This window comes from Mastigoproctus giganteus, chromosome 1 (assembly GCF_048544385.1).
Source record: "Mastigoproctus giganteus isolate SK-2022 chromosome 1, ASM4854438v1, whole genome shotgun sequence".
Classification (NCBI taxonomy): domain Eukaryota; kingdom Metazoa; phylum Arthropoda; class Arachnida; order Uropygi; family Thelyphonidae; genus Mastigoproctus; species Mastigoproctus giganteus.
This window is the reverse complement of record NC_143575.1, coordinates 220,952,246-220,973,572: the sequence shown is the minus strand read 5'-3', so window position 1 is coordinate 220,973,572 and position 21,327 is coordinate 220,952,246. Positions and strand designations below refer to the sequence as shown.

The 21,327-nt window shown below is 37.6% G+C and overlaps 1 protein-coding gene across 1 annotated transcript in view; it reads right to left on the bottom strand.

The window, feature by feature from the left end:
- The window catches only part of Usp32 (Ubiquitin specific protease 32), an 837,997-nt gene that overhangs the window by 586,786 nt on the left and 229,884 nt on the right, over positions 1 to 21,327 (bottom strand). The window lies entirely within an intron of this gene.

Here is a 21,327-nt window from a genome sequence, read left to right as displayed (position 1 = left end):
GACTGATGGGTACAACGAACAGTTGTGCAAAGAAATAGAGTGGGCCAGTAAATCACAATGCCTTGTAATGGAGGATTTTAATTTTCCAGATATTGACTGGAATTTGTGGATTGGTCACTCGCATGCTAACAAGACTTTTGTGGATTGTTTTCTACAGAAACATGTTCGCAAAGCAACCAGAGGGAGTAATACTCTTGATCTGATTATTCGTGCATTAATATTTTGCATATAAAGGAACCACTAGGTGACAGTGATCACAGTCTACTGATGTGGGATTACTTAAAGATGTAACTACCATCAAGGGTAAAGGGAAGGGTTTTTGCTTTCTTAAAGGTAACTATGGTGGTCTCAGACAGTTTTTAAATTCTATACAGTGGGACCAACTGATGGTGTTTCCAACAGCAAATTCTAAATGGAAGCATTCAAGGAAGTAATCTTGGAAAATACTAGGCTTTTCATACCAACTAAGAAATAGTCTTCAAGGTTTTGGCCTAAATGGATGGCATATGAACTAATGAGACTCGTGGTAGAGAAGAAAAATGGATGAGAGACATAAATTATCAGGTGACACAGAAGACTATAATAGATATAAGCTAGTCTGTAATCAAGTCACAAAGGAGGTCAGGCAAGCGAAGGCAGATTATGAGAAATCTTTGGCAAAGGATGCAAAGAAAAACAGCAAAGAGTTCTTTACTTATGTAAACTCTAGAAGGGGATGAATCAGATTGGTCCACTTAACCTAGATAGTTTGAATATGGATGATCATGCTCAAGTAGCTGATAAACTGAATGAGTATTTTGCGTCTACATTCACACATATGAAGCTATTCAAGGAGGAGAATGCCAGAAGTTTATCAACCTCTAACAGAGCACTAAGTGATCTTGTAATAACTGAGAGCAAAGTGGAGGAGAAATTGTTGAATTTAAACATAAAAAAGGCATCTGGGTTGGATGGAATCAATCCATTTGTATTGAAGGAGGCAACAAGGGAAGTTAGCAAACCGTATCTATAATTATGAGAGCAGCCTTAGATTCAGTGGAGGTCCTCATGGACAGGAGATGTGCAATTGTATCCCCAATTCACAAACGGGTTTCAAAGGGTGACAAATAATTATAGACCTGTTAGTTTAACTTCTGTTCCGAGGAAAATAATGGAGTCACTGGTTAAAGGGGTGATACAGGATCAACTAGACAAGACTGCAGTAATAGTTCAGACACAGCATGGGTTTATTAATAGGAAGTCTTGTCTGACCAATTTGATTGAATACTACAATGTGATCACAAAGGAACTGGATGCAAAGAATAATTTGATATCATATACTTGGATTTCATAAAGCTTTTGATACTGTTGCACATGGAAGACTGCCATACAAATTGGAACAGTGTGGCATTAAGGGCAAGTTGTTGCAATGGATAAAGGGATGGTTGAGTGGGAGATGGCAGAGTGATAATAAAAAGACACTGCTCTATGTGGACTAATGTTATTAGTTGAGTTCCCCAGGTTTTGGTGCTGGGGAACTCCACTAAATTTGGTGCCCATTGTTGTTTTGTGTATTTATCAATGAAGGTATATCAGGCATATACCAAGTTTGCAGATGATACAAAGGTAAGCATATTTGTTAATGACACTAAAGACAGTATGCTACTGCAACAGGATCTAGAAAAGTTAGGCAGATGGGCTGAGAAGCGACAACTGAAGTTTAACACTGACAAATGCAAAGTACTCCAAGGTAGCAGTAGTCCAAAAGAAATGTACCAACTGTGTGGAACTACACTCAGGGAGGTGGAGAATGAAAAAGACCTGAGGATAATTGTGCAGTTAGATATGAAGTTCTCTGAGCAGTGCAGATGGCCTGCCAGAGCAGGATGGAGTTTTGTCAATGATAAATAGGAATTATACTAGTAGAGACAAGGAGTTGATTGTCCCCCTTGTATAAGAAAATGGTTGTGCCACACCTTAAGTACTACATACAGGTCTGGAGGCCTCATTTTAGGAAGGATGTAGAGTTGCTAGAACGAGTACACAGAAAGACAACAAGATTGGTCAGAGGAAAAAAACGGTACAGTGACAAAGAAAGGCTTAAATTCTGCAAGTTGCAGCATCTGGAGACTAGGAGGCTTGAATGGTTTGAGCAGGTTCAATGCTGATGGGATTAAGAACCTGAGGGGGCATAAATTCAAATTGAGGAAAGACAGTTGTAGAATAGATGTGTGGAAGTTTGCCTTTAGCCAGCAGTTAGGTGATTGCTGGAATAGATTTCCATCTGTTGTTGTGGAAGTTGATTGCTTAAATAAATTTAAGGTGAACTAGATTTGGAGTGACTGGATGGGTGAAATGGGAAGGGTTTTTTTTTTTTTCCCCTTGGCCGATGCTGTATAATCTTGCTTTCTTGCACCATATGCCTCAACTAATGCCAATTCATTCAAAGCAGTTAGCACTTCAATCAGTTCTCTTTGCAGGTGCTTAGTTTCTAAATGCTGCAATTTGCATGTCTGGAGCCTTTCTTAGTGATGGGCACCCCTTCCTTTTCCTCCTCATCAATTTCCTTGCCCTTCTCTGCACCTGTTTCAGCCCTTCTAATACAAGGCTTCCAGCCCTTGTATACAGTACTCACGATGTGGCCTAATCACTCCCTTATACAATAGAATAATCACCCCCTTATTCCTGCTGGTAAAACTCCTGTATATCATACACAGTGCCATCGTGTGATATTTTTGCACCCTAGGCATCTCAAGCATTTGCCTAGGGCATGGATATCCATAAAATTAAATAATCTATACGATGGTGAAGCGCCCATACCCAAATGGCACCCTAGCCATTTGCATGGATGCCTACCATACCACGACAGCTCTGATCATACACAAAATCCAATGAGCTGTCCTGGCTGCCTGTCTGCACTGCTCAAAAACTTCATAACTGAATGCACTATTATCCCTAGGTCTTTTTCATCTTCTACTACCCTGAGTGAAGACTACACAGTTGGTACATTAATCTGTGATTAGTGCTTCCCATATGCAATACCTTACATATGGGTACCAGTAATCAAAGATTAACAGTATACATTTCAATGTTAAACTTCAATTGCCATTTCTCAGCCCATCTGTCTATTTTTTTCAGGTCTGTTACAGTAGCATACCTTGATTACTGTCATTAACTGCCCTGCCAACCTTTGCATCACTTGAAAACTTATACAGCAGGTGTGATATGCATTCACCAATATCATTAATAAATATTGAAAACAAGGGGCCCAATAATGAACCTGGGAGTCTCCACTAATAACATTAATCCATGAAGAGCAGTATCCACTGATAATCACTCTCTGTCTTCTCCCACTCAACCATACATTTATCTATAGCAGTAACTTGCCCTTAATGCAGTGGTATGCTGGAGCCAGCTCATGCAAGGCAGTTGTTAAATTTTCAAGAATTTTGTAAGTTGGTTATTAAACTGACAATGGCTATAAACTGTAGACTGGCATGCACTTCAATCCACAATGGCCAGTGGCATCTGGACGATAAGCTTGTAATCCAGCCAGGGCACGCTTATTTTGGCCCTTTATGCTTCCTTTCTCCTACTCCTTCCCTACACGGCAGCCTGTGTAGGGATTATCTCAGCTAGCAGTTCTGCAGGAATATTATTTCCAACAAGTCCCGTTAATCCGCTAGGGTGAAAACTGCCATAGTGAAATGAACTAATTATTTCTATAATTTCTATCCTATCTACAAAATTGAAACTCTCAATATACAATAAAAAAGATGTGTTTTTTTGATATCCCAACTTTAAAATTCAGAAAAATATATTAATTAACAGTCAAACACAAAAATGTACGTTCCAGTATGCATTTTCTAATTATTCCCAAGAAAAACAATCAGGCATTGACCTTGATTATAGATCACATCACTGAATTTGTTTGAATTTTCCACATGTGCTTTGCTGCTGGCTAAAGGGAATTATAAGTTGAGACACAGAGCAGTGAGTGATTTGAAGGCCGCATCACTCATATGCACAATACAGAAAAAAAAATAAGCATTCAACTGTTTCTTGACATAAGAAACATAACCGAAATAATTGCAACAAATTGTTTTTGAAAAACAAAAAGATTGTACTTCCTTTCTTCAATGTGTATTGTATCTAACAGAAAATCTTTCCCCGGGGACTCACATCTGGTGAGTATGGGCTTGGCAAACCCAGGGTCCTGAGCTGGATATCATCATTCTTCTCTTTCTTGGTGATTCCTTTGTACTTCTCTCTCTCTCTCCCTTTCTCTCTCTCTCCCTTTCTCTCTCTCTCTTTCTCCTCCTCTCTCTTCTTTCTTTCTCAGCGGGTAACTCAGGATTTTTTTTTTTTTTTTGGCTGGTGCAGCATAAGCCTCAGGCTTCCTTGTACCATATGGCTAATAATAATAATAATAATAATAATAATAAAAAAAATCAAGGAAATTCATCTGTCAGAAGCCACAATAGAAATGGAAAACAATGGTGTAAAACTGATAACACTGCAATGTGCAATTAATAAAAGAAAGTTGCTTCATTGTAATTATTTTTAGGGAATAATATCAGTACAGCACATTTTCTGGATGTATTTTTCTTCTTCTAATGAAATTTCCAGAAAATATTTCTATCGATAGCTGCATTATAAACTTCGAAAACTTGTGTCAAAGGAACTTCACATGAACATTCATAAATCAAATAGCAGCAGTGGGATAGCTAGGATTTTTTGTCAGACATCCACAAAAAAGGTGCAACTGCCTAATGCTAATCTACCTGTTATTTTTGGTTTTAAATAAGAGGTGCTTGAATATCTGTATATGTCTGTATTACAAAAACATTGTATTAAACATGTAAATAATAACAACAAACAATTTTATGATTATTTTATTAATATATTTAGTATGTTTTGTTTTTTTATTCATTACATATATATACGTTGTATAAAATATAAGCAGTACCTATAAACATGTGAAACAACATGAACTGCAAAAATAATATATAAACGATGAATTATAGATAGTAGTAGTGGCACAGTATTTAGGGTTATATGCCACCGATGGTTTCCCACATCTGCACCATAGATATAAAAGTTAATATTTTTAAAAACATTGAATAAATACTTAAGTAAGTTGTACAATGTATACCGTGGTATTACTTTTCTAAAAATGTGCCACAATATCAGATTTCGGTATCAGGAGAGTACAATGCACCTGCTGACCCCTGAATAAAGGATACTACTGTTCCTGGCTAGGCCACGAACAGTAGTAATCCTTTATTGCACAGAAAGTAATCCATTACAGTGTGGGTAGTGGAGAATGCTTTCTGCTTCAAAAGAATGGAAAGTACTTGTCAATATTTCATCTGGAAATAATGTCAAGTGGTATGAAGACAGTAACAATAGGTGTTTTTTTCTGAAAAGTTCCTTGCGGTAAAATCAAGTAGGAAGTAACCCTTTATGTTACCGAAAGTCAGGGCCTGCTCTAGAGTTGCACAAGTGCAACGCTTGCCACAGGCACCACCTAAAATTGGCACCAAGCTATTAATAAAAATATGCTTTACATTTAACATTCAATATCAAATTTCTATTTTCTCTCTACCCCAAATAGAAAATATCTTTTCTTATTTATTGCACTGTTAGGTTTTCACTATCTGCAATTATTCAACAGCGATAGCTAGTCAGTGCTTTTTTTGGGATGGTATGGCATACAGGCACTTTTATTAATAGTGACATGTTTGTTTGTTTGTTATTTGGTTTTTAGGAGCATTAGCAACTAAGGCCATATTGCTCTGGGAAATGTGGTGGTTATTCCCTGACCTTTCCGCATCCTCCGTATTTGGTGGTGACGGGCTCGAACCCCGGTCTAATCAAGAAGCGCGTGCTACGCACTGCTGCTCCTTCCCACCTGGCTACGGAGGCACTTATAGTGACATGTGACATTTGGATGTAGTACATTTCAAAATTTGTAATCTTCAGTACATTTTCTCCACATGTTTGCCTACTATACTAGAATTCAAAAACTAGGACAAAATAGGAAAAAACTAAAACATTTTTAGTTTTAAAAACCAGGACATTTTAAAAATTATATTACTAAAAAAATTACAATACATATTTATCGTTACTGCCAATCATCTTCAGTAAGTTTGGATTAATAGTGAGTAATTATAAAATGTTTTTCAATCCATTTTCAAATTATAAGTAACCAAAAAAATACTAGTCAGTGTTATATTTGTTTCTATTTTATTTCTAATGTTGCTCCATTGATTGCTAATTAATGAAAATATATGCTCTACATTCTCATTGTGGGTAAAAATAGAAAATGTATACTGAGCAATTTTTAAAAGCTCAGAACTCTTGCATTGATATAAAATATTCAGCCCACTTACTATGGGCTAATAAGTTTTCCCAATTATGATCTTTTCTTTTTCTCAAAAACAAATTCCTTAAAATTCATAAATTGGTAAAATAATCTATTATCATCGATTTTCAATTAGACAAATGATGATTATACAGTCCACTTGTGTAATTTTGGGATAATGCAGTTTACTTATTAATTATAAATAATTGTTTTTATTTATTCTGTTGTATTGGCCAATACACAGAATATTTAATGAAAATTCATTTTACGATTAGATGATTTTTAAATTACAAAAATATAGGATGCCAGTGTAAAGCCGTGAGGACATCCTAAAAAATAGGGTTACAAGGCATCCTAGTTAAGTAAATTTGCATTTTTCACTCTCCATTGTTAAGATATTTCCTATAAAAAACTTTGCAACCATTTTTAGAATTTTAAATTACTCAATCGGACCTCTGTTTAACGAACTCCTTTATAGGTAATTTTTTTGAATTCCCCTTGGTAATTACATTTAAAAGTTGCCGTTATTTTTATATAACGAAGAGACTTAAGGGTATGCACTGTTCACACTTCTGGCCTTCAGGCAATTAGTGCTGCTGTTAAGCATGAATTAAGGGAGCGGAAGAAATTACAATCCACAAAGTTTTAAAGTATATTAGTGACCAACCCACAAGTTCCAACCAATATCTGGAAAGTTAAAATTCCCCATTTCAAAACATTGATTTACTGGTTGGTTGAAATGAGGGTTTTTTGGAACAAGGATAAGGCCAAGATGTGTCAATCTAAAAGTTGCCCGTGAAACAGGACTGTTAACATTCTAGGTTATCTTACGTTAAAGTTGGTTATAAAAGTTATATAATTGGAGTCATCTTAGATAAATGAAAAATTCATTAAGGTTTGCACCATTCCCTATTATATGTATTAGTGTCAGTGACTGCTGTAAGTTGGTTGAAAACAAAATTCGTTCTTCAAATGCTGTTTTATTGACTGCAGTCAACCAATTTTGACATCGGTGTGTGAGGGGGAGGAATTATCTCCTTTTAGCAGAAACAGGAGGGTCAAATTTTTATGACCAATACCTGCCCAGGATAAAACTACTTTGTGTCAATTTCATCTGGAGCTGCAAAGCCAAAGCTGTGGTCTCTCCTTTATCTGGAATAGTTCACTAGTTTGTGTTTACCAGATTTGAACCCATTTTTCTCTCAAAGTTCTTTCTATTATCAATTTATAGTCTGTATATACTACAAACTGTTGTAGTCGAGTTCATTGAGTTTTCACTGCTTCATCTACTAGCTCATTCCCCAGAATACTGACATGTTTTCGGATCCAGAAAAAAGTAATGGCCTGTTTTGTTCTACTTAATCATCTCAACTAGGATTGTATTTGCTTCAAGATGTAATGTGAAGATGAAGTACAGTTTTGTAAGGCAGGTACCACACTTAAAGAATCAGTACATATTAAGGTTTATGGGATGGATAAGTTAACATGTTCCAATGCCAGCTGAACTGCACATGATTCTGCAGCATAAACACTTCATGCTACTGGAAGGGAAACAATAACAACATATGAATTTGATATCTGTTGCTCCCAACAGTAGTTGGCATTTTTCATCCATTAGTATAAATCTGGACGTTCTGAGAGTTGTCCAGGAATGAACTAAATGCAACTGCTGGATACTAAGAGTGCCCAGCAAGTTTTTGCCTCACTGCTGAAAGCAGTCATCATATGTGGGTGTTTCTGTATCCAAGGTAGATCCAGTTCATCTGTTTATTGATATATTCTAAAGGATATGTCCCAGATTTCCATTATTTCTTGTAGTCAGATTCCGGCTGGCTTGTTTTCACTGAGTTTCCTGTTGTAGTAATGCACAAACTGTGGTTAGAAGAGACAGTTTCGAACTGATTGGGAAGAGAGACCAGATTTTTACTCCATAGTTTGGTAGTAGTTTTTTCCTTCTAAGATGAAGTGGTGGTTCATCTGCTTCTTTGTTTAGCCTCTGAACTAGTCGAGTTCTAAAAGTTCCCAGGGCAATTTTCAGAACGCCGTGTTGTAGGGTACAGTAATACCCCGAAGTTACGCGATAGGTGGGTCCGACGAAAATCGCGTAAGTCGAATTCGCGTAAGTCGGGGTACAACTTTGCATATAAATACATATAAATTTTGCTCAATTGGGACCAAGGACTAACAAAAACACTAGTTTAGAAGAAAAATATTAATAAAATTGCAGTTCTTTATACATATTAATACAAAATATGTATTAAAAAAACAAATGACTTACGTTAAAAAGTTATTTCGATGTCGATGGCTTCATAAAATCTAACAAATTCGTCTGACGACACAGCGCGTTCTTTTTTTCACGCAGAATTTCTTCGTAGCAAGCTAATAATTTTTTTATTCCTTGCTTTGTAGCTATAACGCGTTCTTCGTTGGAGTCTATGTTTTCTAAAATTTTTAAGCCCTTTACAATTGAGCCCTTTTCAATTTTCAACCTCTCAAGTTTGCAATTGTCATGTGCTTTTCGCCGTTGCTTCATTTAGGCCTGTAGCACGTGCAATATCACATGGTCTTTCATTTCGCTCAAAGCGTTTCACAATTTCATATTTTTTCTCTATCGACAGAGGCGGACTGGCCATAAGCCTTACCGGGGAAACCTCGGTGGGCCAGTGTGATTTTGGCCATAAACCATAGTATGACGCCACTATAAATTTTCCCGGGTAAGAATTTTTGACCCAGTCCGCCTCTGTTTATCGATAATTGCTTTTCTTTTTCTCTCTGAATCTGCAGTGTCTTCACCAGGACGCTTCCTTTTTACACCTTTTAATTAAGTATTTCACTCATTTTTAGGGAATAAAGCACAATTACAAAACGAGGAGGCACGCTTGATACGCATAAACAAAGCTGCGCGCATGTAGCAACTGAATAAACAACACCATAAAGGCAGAGATACACTATTAACACCTCACATTTCTAGGGGTTACTACCATAAAACAATAAAAATCCAGTTGCGTTTCTGCTAGTGAAATCTGTTATAAACTGGTAGTAAACTCGATCTAATTGCATTTGCGATTATACCGATAGCTGGAATTGTGTTGGTTTTTACGTTATTATGGTGAAATGTGTTTCCCCTTCACTGATATAAAAAACATAAAAGCAGCAAAGTTGAATTTTGTTCATCTTTCGCTCTCATTCTCCGCCGTCGCACCATATATCGATAACATATGAAAAACGACCTTGAAGATAGTGGGCGGCAAACGAAAAAATCAAGAACCACGTAACTCCGAGTTCGCGTAAGTCGGGGTAGCGTAAGTCGGGGTATTACTGTATTCAGTTTTATAAGAATGCATTTTTGGCAGAGTCAAAAACTGGGGAACCAAAATCTATGCCGGATCTGATTAAATCACAATATAAATGTAATTGGATATACTGATTTGCACCCCATGACACTGCAGAGAGAGTTGTTGTTGTTGTTTGGTTTTTAGGAGCATTAGCAACTAAGGCCATATTGCTCCGGGAATATGTGGTGGTCATTACCTGACCTTTCCGCATCCTCCATATTTGGTGGTGATGGGCTCGACCCCCGGTCTAATCAAGAAGCGTGTGCTACACACTGCTGCTCCTTCCCACCTGCAGAGAGAGAGAGACTTCTAAGAATGTAATTTTTTCATACAAAGGGCTCGTAAATATGTAATATGTGCAGAAAACATAAGTTTGCTGCCTAGGATTAATCCTAAGAAGCAGATAGTACTTGTGACTGAAAAGACTTGGGCATTCAACCTGAGTTCGGGATGTATGCTGCTGCTGCTGCTGCTGCTGCTGCTGTTTTTTTTTTTTTTTTAAACAAAAATCAACATAATTCACTTTTGTGAATTATGTTGTTTTTGTTCTGAAAGGTGACAACCATTACATTTCATCCAAAATCATATTTTGTTAATCACAGTCCAAAGTTATCACTCAATGGTTGCCATGTTTTGCAAATGGGATGAAATAGCCAGATTATATGCATTTATCCTGTATCATATTATTTATCCAGAGTGAAAACAGTGTCACACTGAGTACTGAACCTTGCAAAACACCTTATTCTTGTATGAATAATGGACACAAAACATTCCAAAAGCATACCTAGGAAGATTCTGAATAATAAAAAAACTTTGTATAAGAAAAGGCAATTTTCCACAGTCCAAAGGCATGAAAGTCTGGAAGAATGCCAAATCTCCACGCAGTGTCAAACGTTTTTAGCACAATCTGATTTATCTTTTCCAGGCATTTGGAAGACTAAACCAAATGAATGCCACCAAGGTTGCAGAACCAAGTTTACTGTAATATTTGATTTCAAAAAATCAAGAGAAACTCCAATGCTGCTTCATTCAACTGTTTTGGCATGATGTTATAAATACTATCTGCACCATCAGCACTGTTGTGTGTTTGGGATAAAGACTCTTTAAGCTCTTTAAGCTCATGCAGGAAAGGTAAACACTGGTGTTTAACACAATCTGCCATTATAAGATAAAAGATAAACTTTAAATGGTGTTAAAGTTTATCTTATATCAATCTGCTAAGGTTTTGGTGTTTTGAAAAGATCATATGCAGTTACTGCTGATAATTTTATAGAAGGTTCTGAAAGAGCATTTGCTACATCTACTTGTGGTTGTTGTTGTTGTTTGGTTTTTAGGAGCATTAGCAACTAAGGCCATATTGATCCGGGATATGCGGTGGTCATTCCCTGACCTTTCCGCGTCCTTCGTATTTGGTGGTGACGGGCTCGAACCCCGGTCTAATCAAGAAGCGTGTGCTACGCACTGCTGCTCCTTCCCACCTGGCTACGGAGGCACCGATCTACTTGTGGATATGCCTTGCCCATTACGATTGAAAACTGGTGGGGATGTCAGTGTGGTTATTTACCATTTAATTGCTGGACTTTTTCCATATTAATCTGGTATGTGTATTTTTAGTAATACCTGAAGCAAAGCATATCCAGGAGTATTTTTTCACTATTTGTCTTGCCTTGGCCTTAAGTCTTTTGTAATTGATCAGGTTTGGGGTTGTCAGATATGAAAAATATTACAAGCTTTATTCATTTCTTGTTTTGCTTTATTACATGAATCATTCCACAAATGGTTAGTATAAATGCATTTTTGTTTAGACAATTGTGGTATTGCCTTGGTAGCTGCTGTTAGTATTTGCTTGGTAATATGCTCAGTGACATTTTCAATTAATTCCAGCTGGATGATGTGGTCATTCAGGGTGTACTAGTGGAGAAAGTTTTCCAATCTGCTTTGAAGAATTTCCACCTTTTCCTTTGTTCTGTATGTGTTAACTGTCATTTGCAATTTAAATATGACTGGAAAATGATTGCTAGTGGGAGTCGTTTAGTACTGTCCACTGTATGCACGCGGACAAAACAGGCAAGCATATAGATAATCAGTGGCTGTGGAAGACCCCATTGGAAATGCAGATGGGTATTTGATCTTATATTTAATAAATTCAGGTTGTGTTGGTCCAGAACCAATTCAATGATCTTCTCTCTTTTCTATATGGAGAGATCCCCATAATGGATGATGTGCGTTAAAATCACCTAATAAACAGAAAGGAGCTGGCATTTGTGCTATAACTTCAAGATCTGTAGTACTACAGACATGTTTAGGTGAAAAGTATACCGATCAATAGTTAAGAGTTAATTCTAAAGTTCAATCAAGAGTTAATTCCAACAGCAATATTGACAGCTTTTTTGTTTGTTTGTTTATTTGTTTGTTTGTTTAAGAGTTTTATGCTGCATCAGTAGCATTGGCTATAATGCACCATCAAAAAATATTGACAGCAACCACTTCTAGAGAGGCTCGTACTGAAATATATTCTGATGGGATCCTTGTGTGTATCAGGAGTACCCCTCCCCCCCGCCTCTGTTTATGCAGGAGGTTGAATTTTTGTCTTTTTTAATATATTATATAATTTTTTAACTCGGCAGTAACCTGTAGAATTAAATTGTCTCTTGCGAGCAAATAGCTACAGGACTGCACTGGGAAATCAAGTCATATAAATCATCAGTATTGCTATGTAAACCTCTGTACCCCACTGAATGATGCTAGAAGAGAGTTCTGACTGTTTTTTATTAGTTGCATGTGATCATATTTATTCCTTTCTTTTCTAAGAAAAAAGGGAGGTTTCCAGAATCCTTGTTATCTGTTCTATATGTTGGGAGTCACTGCGGAACACGTAACTACATGGACTTAGGGTAGCTAAGAATAGGAACAGATACATGCATACTTGCATGTACACCAATACTAGAAGTGTGGTAAATAAATTTGAGGTGTTGGTCAAAACATCAAAGGCAGATATTGTTGGAATATCAGAGATGTGGTGTCACACAGATATAAGGAATGCAGAACTAGAATTTGGGGAGTAAATGTGTACAGGAAGGATAGACAGGATAGGAAAGGATGAGGGGTTATGCTATTAGTAAAGAAACACAAAATCCAAGGAAGTACAGCCAGTCGACATGACTGGACAGTGCAGTGTCGAGTCAGCTTATGTCACACCAAACTGACTCGACACTGCACTGTCCAGCCATGTGTTATAGGCCTAATGACTCTGAGTATAACAAAAAACTGTACAGGGAAATAGAGTGGGCCACTAAATCAGAGTCTCTTATAATGGGGGATTTAAATTTCCCGGATATTGACTGGAATTTGTGGGTTGGTCACTCACACACTAGCAAGGCTTTTGTGGATTTATTGGATGATTGTTTTCTACAGCAGCATGTTCGGGAGGCAACTAGAGGGAGTAATACTCTTGATGTGATTATCAGTAGTGATTCTTCATACATTAAGAAAATGCAGATAAAGGAACCACTAGGTGGAAGTGACCACAGTGTGCTGAAGTGGGATTTACCTAAAGAGGTAACTACCATCAGGGGTAAAGGGAAGGGTTTTTGCTTTTGTAAAGGTGACTACGGTGGTCTGAGACAGTATTTAAATTCTATACGGTGGGACCAACTGATGATGTTACCAATAGCAAATTCTAAATGGGAAGCATTCAAAGAATTAATCTTCGAAGCTACTAGGCTTTTCATACCAACTAAGAAATAGTGTTCAGGGTTTAGGCCTAAATGGATGTCAGTGAACTAATGAGACATGTGGCAGAGAAGAAAAATGCATGGGATACATATATATCAACTGGTGACACAGAAGCCAATGTTAGACATAAGCTGGTCTGGAACCAAGTCACGAAGGAGGTTAGGTAGCCAAAGGCAGATTACGAGAAATCTTTGGCAAAGGATGCAAAGAAAAACAGCAAAGAGTTCTGGACTTATGTAAACTCTAGAAGGAAGGGGATGAATCAGATTGGTCCACTTGATATCAATGGTTCAACTGTTGATCCTGCTCGTGTAGCTAAGAAACTAAATAGTATTTTGCAATTACATTCACACATGAGGAGTTATTCAGGGAGGGGAATGCCAGTGGTGAATTAAACTCTGGTAGTGACCTAGATGATTTTGTAACAACTGAGAGCAAAGTGGTGGAGAAATTGTTGAAGATAAACATAAGAAAGGCACCTGGGGTGGATGGGATCTATCCAGTTATATCAAAGGAACAGCAAAGGAAGTAAGCAAATCCTTTAATTATGAGAGCTTCCTTGGACTCATGGGAGGTAACCATGGACTAGAGATGTGCAAATGTGACCCCAATTCACAAAAGAGGATCAAAGGGCAACAAAATTAATTATAGACCTGTTAGTTTAACTTCTGTTCCAGGGAAATTAATGGAGGGTCTGGTTAAAGAAGCACTGCAGGATCATCAAGACTTCAGTTATAGCTCGGACACAGCATGGGTTTGTTTAGGGGCCATCTTGTCTGACCAATTTGATTGGATACCATGATGTGGTCACAAAGAATAATATGGATATCATATATTTGGATCTTAGAAAGGCTTTTGATACTGTTGCACATGGAAGACTGCTTCACAGATTGGAGCATTATGGCATTGAAGGCAAATTGCTGCTATGATAAAGGGATGGTTGAGTGGGAGAAGACAGAGTGGTAATCAATGGACACTGCTCTTTGTGGACTAATGTTATTAGTGGAGTCCCCCATGGTTAAGTGTTGGGCCCATTGTTGTTTTCTGTATTTATTAATGATATTGATGATGGTATATCAGGCTTAATGTCCAAGTTTGGAGACGATACGAAAGTCAGCAGGGTTGTTAATGACACTAATGACAGTTAGCTGCTGCAACAGGATCTAGAAAAGTTGAGCAGATGGGCTGAGAGGTGGCAACTGAAGTTTAACGTTGACAAATGTAAAGTACTGCATATGGGAAGCAGTAACCCCAGAGTAATGTATCAACTGTGTGGTAATACACTGAAAGTGGTAGAGAATGAACAGGACCTGGGGGTAATTGTGCAGGTAGATATGAAGTTTTCTGAGCAGTGCAGGCAGTCTGCAAAAGTAGCTCATGCTGTCTTCTCAATGATATACGGGAATTTTTCTAGCAGGGATAAGGAAGTGATTATCCCATTGTATAAGGCAATGGTCAGGCCACACCTTGAGTACTGTATACAGGTCTGGAGGCCTCATTTTAAGAAGGATGTAGAGCTGCTGGAACAAGTACAGTCAGTCCTCGTATAGCACGATAGTTGTGTTCCTAGAAACCCTCTTGCAATGCAAAATTGTGCAATATAAACAACAGGCCCTTTTGGAAAAACAGAGTTAGGTGCCGACCAACCAAGATTGAACACACATTTGTAACCAAAACATTACCAAACACAATAAATAATCGTAATAAAATACTTACCTATTTTATTACGTAATAAAATATTGCCAATGCTTTTCCTTCTATCGTAAGCAAACTTGTTTTTTGTTTGATTTTCTATCCAAACAGATGACAGCCGTTCCATCTCTTCCATTTCTTTGTTTCTTAATCTAATGGATTTTAATTACACTTTGAGTTGTTCCTACTATGAAAATTGTTTTTATTTTCTCTGCATTCTTTGTAATTCTCAGCGTTGCCTCATTTAGGTCTATAGCACGTGCAATATCACATGGTCTTTCACTTCGCTCAAAGCGTTTCACAACTTCATATTTTTTCTCTATTGACAGAGGCAAACTGGCCATAAGCCTTACCGGGGCAACCCCGGTGGGCCAGAGGCCGGTGTGATTCTGGCCATAAACCATAGTATGAGGCCACTATAAATTTTCCCGCGTAAGAATTTTTGATCCAGTCCGCCTCTGTTTATCGATACTGCTTTTCTTTTTCTCTCCGAATCTGCAGTGCCTTCAATAGGACGCTTCCTTTTCACACCTTTTAAGTATTTTACTATTTTTAGGGAATAAAGCACAATTACAAAACGAGGAGGCATGCTTGATACACATAAACAAAAGCTGCGTGCGTGTAGCAACTGAATAAACAAACCATAAAGGCAGAGACACACTATGAACACCTCATATTTCACTAAAGCACATTTCTGGGGATTACTACCATAAAACAATAAAAACAATTTCCAGTTGCGTTTCTGCTAGAGGAATCTGTTATAAACTGGTAGTAAACTCTATCTAATTGCATTTGCGATTATACCAATAGCTGGAATTGTGTGGGTTTTTACGTTATTATGGTGAAATGTGTTTCCCCTTCACTGATAAAAAGAACAAATACATTTTCAGAATCTTCTCTTTATTCCTATCGTGTTGCATTCTGTTGGGGTGATTCTACGTTCGACTGCCATTTCTTGTAAACACAAAGACGAATCGTTCATAAGCGAATTCGGTTCGTGTTATATAAGATATCGTTCCCCTATTTATAAATTGTGTATCATCGAATTCGTGTAGTGTAAACACGTGTTATACGAGGACTGACTGTACAGAGAAGGGCAACAAGATTACTGTTGGTCTGTAACCAAGTCACAAAGGAGATTAGGCAGGCAAAGGCAGACTACGAAAAATCCTTGGCAAAGGATGCAAAGAAAAACAGAAAAGAGTTCTTTACATATTTAAACTCGAGAAGGAAAGGGATGAATCAGATTGGTCCACTGGATATTGATGGTTCAACAGTTGAGGATCCTGCTCAGGTGGCTAACAATCTAAACGAGTACTTTGCATCTACATTCACGCATGAGGAGTTATTCAGGAAGGAGAATGATGTAGGTAAAGTAAACATTGGCAGTGAGCTGGATGATTTTGTAATAACTGAGAGGAAAGTGGAGGAGAGATTGTTGAGGATAAACATAAAAAAGGCACCTGGGGTGGATGGGATCTATCCAGTTATATTAAAGGAGGCAGCAAAGGAAGTAAGCAAACCCCTAGCCATAATTATGAGAGCTTCTTTGGACTCAAAGGAGGTACCCATAGACTGGAGATGTGCAAATGTAACCCCAATCACAAAGGCTGACACAAGTAATTATAGACCTGTTAGTTTAACTTCTGTTCCAGGTAAATTAATGGAGGCACTGGTTAAAGAAGCACTGCAGGATCATCTAGACAAGAATTCAGTTATAGCTCAGACGCAGCACGGTTTTGTTAAGGGCAGGCCTTGCCTGACCAATTTGATTGGATACTATGATGTAGTCACAAAAGAACTGGATGCAGGGAATAACTTTGATATTATATATTTGGATCTTAGAAAGGCTTTTGATACTGTTGCACATGGAAGACTGCTGCACAAATTGGAACAGTGTGGCATTGGAGGCAAATTGCTGCTATGGATAAGGGGATGGTTGAGTGGCAGAAGACAGAGATTGGTAATCAATGGACACTGCTCAACGTGGACTAATGTTATTAGTGGAGTTCCTCAGGGTTCAGTGTTGGGTCCGTTGTTGTTTTCGGTGTTTATAAATGATATTGATGATGGGATATCAAGTTTAACGTCCAAGTTTGCAGATGATACAAAGGTTGGCAGGGTTGTTAAGGACACTACTGACGCTATGCTGCTGCAACAGGATCTGGAAAGGTTGAACAAATGGGCTGAGAGGTGGCAAATGAAGTTTAACATTGACAAATGTAAAGTACTACATGTGGGAAACAGTAACCCCAGAGCAACGTATCAACTCTGCGGTACTACACTGACAGTGGTGGAGAATGAAAAGGACCTGGGGGTAATTGTGCAGGCAGATATGAAGTTCTCTGAGCAGTGCAGACGAGCTGCAAGAGTAGCTCATAGTGTCTTGTCAATGATATACAGGAATTTTTCTAGCAGGGATAAGGAGGTGATTATTCCCTTGTATAAGGCAATGGTTAGGCCACATCTTGAGTACTGTATACAGGTCTGGAGGCCTCATTTCAAGAAGGATGTAGGGCTGCTGGAACGGGTATAGAGAAGGGCAACAAGATTAGTGAATGGAACAAAGGGTTGCTCTTACGAAGAAAGGCTTAAGTTTTGCAAATTACAGAGTCTGGAGACTAGGCACCGGTGAGGTGATCTGATAGAGGTGTATAAGGTTTTGAATGGTTTGAGCATGCTCAATGCCAATGGGATTCTTCATCTTGCTCAGAATAATCAGCTCAGAGGGCATAAATTCAAATTGACGAAGGACGGATGTCGGATAGATGTGCGGAAATTTGCCTTTGGCCAGCGGGTGGTTGGTTGGTGGAACCGACTTCCATCACTTGTTGTTGAAGTTGATAGCCTAAACAAATTTAAAGCTCAACTGGACAGGTATTTCGAACGAACGGAGGGGTGAAATGTGAGTGTTTTTTTTTTTTTTTTTTTTTGGCTGATGCTGAATAAGCTTGCTTTCTTGCATCATATGCCTCTACTAATGCTATATGTATTAAGGTGAATAGGACATCCAGTATCCATGTACTCTTTGGCATGCAGATTAAGCATTATTTCACCTTCATTGGTATTGTTGTCAATATCCACATTACTTGGACGTTATTTTCACTCCAACGGGCACTGAACTGCATGGTTTTTCATTTGCTTCAATGACTAAGGTGATTTCAGAAGAAACTGAGTTTGGTATTGTTTGTTTTATCTATCAGATATGACTTAGATGAATGTTGGTTTGAGGGTATTGATCAAGCCCATTCTCTAAATGACGTGTCTGATAGGATTGACACATCTGTTTGAGTTTCAACAGCCTGGCGATTTTGGGCAGTGGAGGCATATGTGCATTTTGGCATGGTTAATTTGTTTTCTTGCCTCTTGATATGATACCTTATTCTTGATCTAGTATTTTTTTACATTTTCTTCCCACTATCCATAATTCGAATGAATTAGAATAGGCTGGATGTTCACCCTTACAATTATGACATTGTGAAGATATTGCAGTGCATTCTGTTTGTGAGTGGTTTTTGAAACTACAATTAGGACATGTAGTATCACCTCAGCATGTTGTTTGGGAATGATTAAATTTTAAGTTGTAACAATTTATGGGATTGGAGATGAATGAGCAAACACAGCAGGGTTAAATCTGGTTTTGACTGGGGTGGGTATATTTGGAGTACTGAATGTTAAAATGATATTATATTGGCACCAGGTTGCCAACTTTTTAAATTATAATTCTTCTTGCTTGTATTACTTTTTCCTCCTGTAATTCTTTGACTATTTCTTCTAATGATACATTTAATAGGTCCCATTCACTTATAACTCACTTGGATGAATTCCGTATGATATGTGGGGGACCCATACTGGAATTCCAGTATGGGTCACCTCACATATAAGGGTTAGTACTTTAACTATGAACTGATAGAAAAAAAAAAAAAAGTCACTTTCCTTTCTTGCTTTGTTCGAGTACTTTTTGAAAGAAAAGAAACATGAGTATTAAATAGGTTTTATGAAATACAGAAAAGTAAAAGAACTAATAATTGCTTTGAAAAAACACACCTAAAGTACAGAGAAATTATTCAGTCACATCGCTTAGTACTCAGGACCCTGATTTACTGGCCTACTCTCTTTCTCTGTACAATTGTTCCTTATACTCATCACAGTCAATTAGGCCTATAAATGCACTATTACTCTCATTTCTGTTTTCCCAGTGCTTATGTCGCCCAAACTGATTCAAAATTGCGCTGACCACCCATGTCAACTGGTTGCACAGCCTTATATTTTATATGCTTCTTAACCAAGAGGATAACCTACCACCCCCCCCCCTTTTGTGTTCTCTGTTCTTTCCATATACATCATCTATATTCAAATTCTGCACACCTTATTCAAATTCTGCACACCTTAATCTGCATGCCAATGTCTCCAATATCCTCACATGTCGTGAGATCTGTCATTTCCTACTCTCTCTTCCTATTTAAATCTCCATCCAATAATATTCTCATCCTCTTTCTCTGTCTATATCTGATGACTTGACTAGTACTTCAAACTCATTAAATTTATTTACTATACTCCTAGCATTAGTGTACATGCAAGTACACATGTACCTGTTCTTACTCTTAGTTACCCTAAGTCAGTCTATGTATTTGCATGTTCCATGACACTCCAAGCATGCCTTAAAAGCTCCAACACCTTGCTTTCCAGGCTGCTGCCACATGTTCCAATAAAAGCAGTACAAGAATTACTTACATCTTTGCCTGTGACCATTGTTAATCTATTATTCTGTGCCCCCCCCTCCAAGTTAGCAGTTTACGAACCCACCTAATTAAGAGTGCACACCTGGTATATTCTGTTTATACTCTAGCACAACCACTGGGTGAAAAGAACTTACATTTCAACAATGAATCCATTAACAGTCATGTGAGCTTGAACACTTAGCTACATTTTACTAAAATCTCTCTATAGATGTAATTGTCATTTCCTGCTCCCTTCCTATTTAAGCTTTCATACAATAATATTCTTTCTTTGTCATTAATTTTTACTACTCTTTCTAAGATATTAAAAACCGATCTATTTCACCTTTGAAAACCTTCAACTATACCATATGCATCCATAGATGCAAATCATTCAAACTTTCATCACCCAAATTTCCGTGTGAAATTTTGACCACCTAACTCTAGTGGCTAATGCTTCCCAGCCAACTAAATTTTTTCCACAGCAATTCTGAAACATATTGCCACACCTTCCTTGTACAGAATCTTACTTCCAGAATAAAGTAATTCATAATTATTGTTTAGCTACATCTCATTTGTATTCATCCTCTTGGTTTCTGTGATACTTGCTGTTCTGATATCAGAATTACCTAGTTTTTTTTCTGCGACCTTATTGGCACAGCACTGTACCAGCTGGTGTGCTTTATACTACTATAATAAGTTTTTAACCAATAAGTTATCCAAGTCTAGTTGGCATAGCTCCATATGCAGCATCCTATGCACTAAAAAATAACACAAAAGGGCTGTTACAAATTGGATTCGATACTTCTATTGCAGAATGTATACTGAGGAAATTGTTCTAGAAATTTCCTAACAGTACATTATATAACACAGCAACTCCCCCCCCCACCCCAAATACATACCATACCAAAAACTCTGTAAAATTCATACTGCATTCTGTACTTTGATTAAGTGACCTTTTTTTTTTTTGGAATTTTCATATTGATATAATTTGTAGAATAAGAGAAATTTACCTCAATATGATACCTAGAACACTCTCCAGAGTATCATACGGAAGTGTTCTATGTATCATATTAAAGTAATTTTTTCTTATTCTTCTATAAACATTGATATCAACACAGAACATATTGAGCATCATAACTCTGTTATATACTATCAAGTACAGTTTGGGCTAAAGCCTCAGACTATGCAAATAGTTTAACCAATGTACAAGTTAGTGCATTTGCATTATTTCTGTACATAGCCAACTACATAAGTAGTTATAAATTGGCATCATTAAGTATATCTCATATTGTGAATACCTTCACAATGAGTTTCCATGATATTGCACTAGCTCGAATAAATAACGCTTCACCAAAGGAGAAGACTATTGTTACTTATTCTCAGCGGATACCATCACCCATACGGCACCGTTTCAGAGCTTATTGGCTCCTCATCAGTGGGTGGGCAGGTACCCTGGTGTTGCAATGATGACAACCCAGTTACGAAGTATAAATCCACA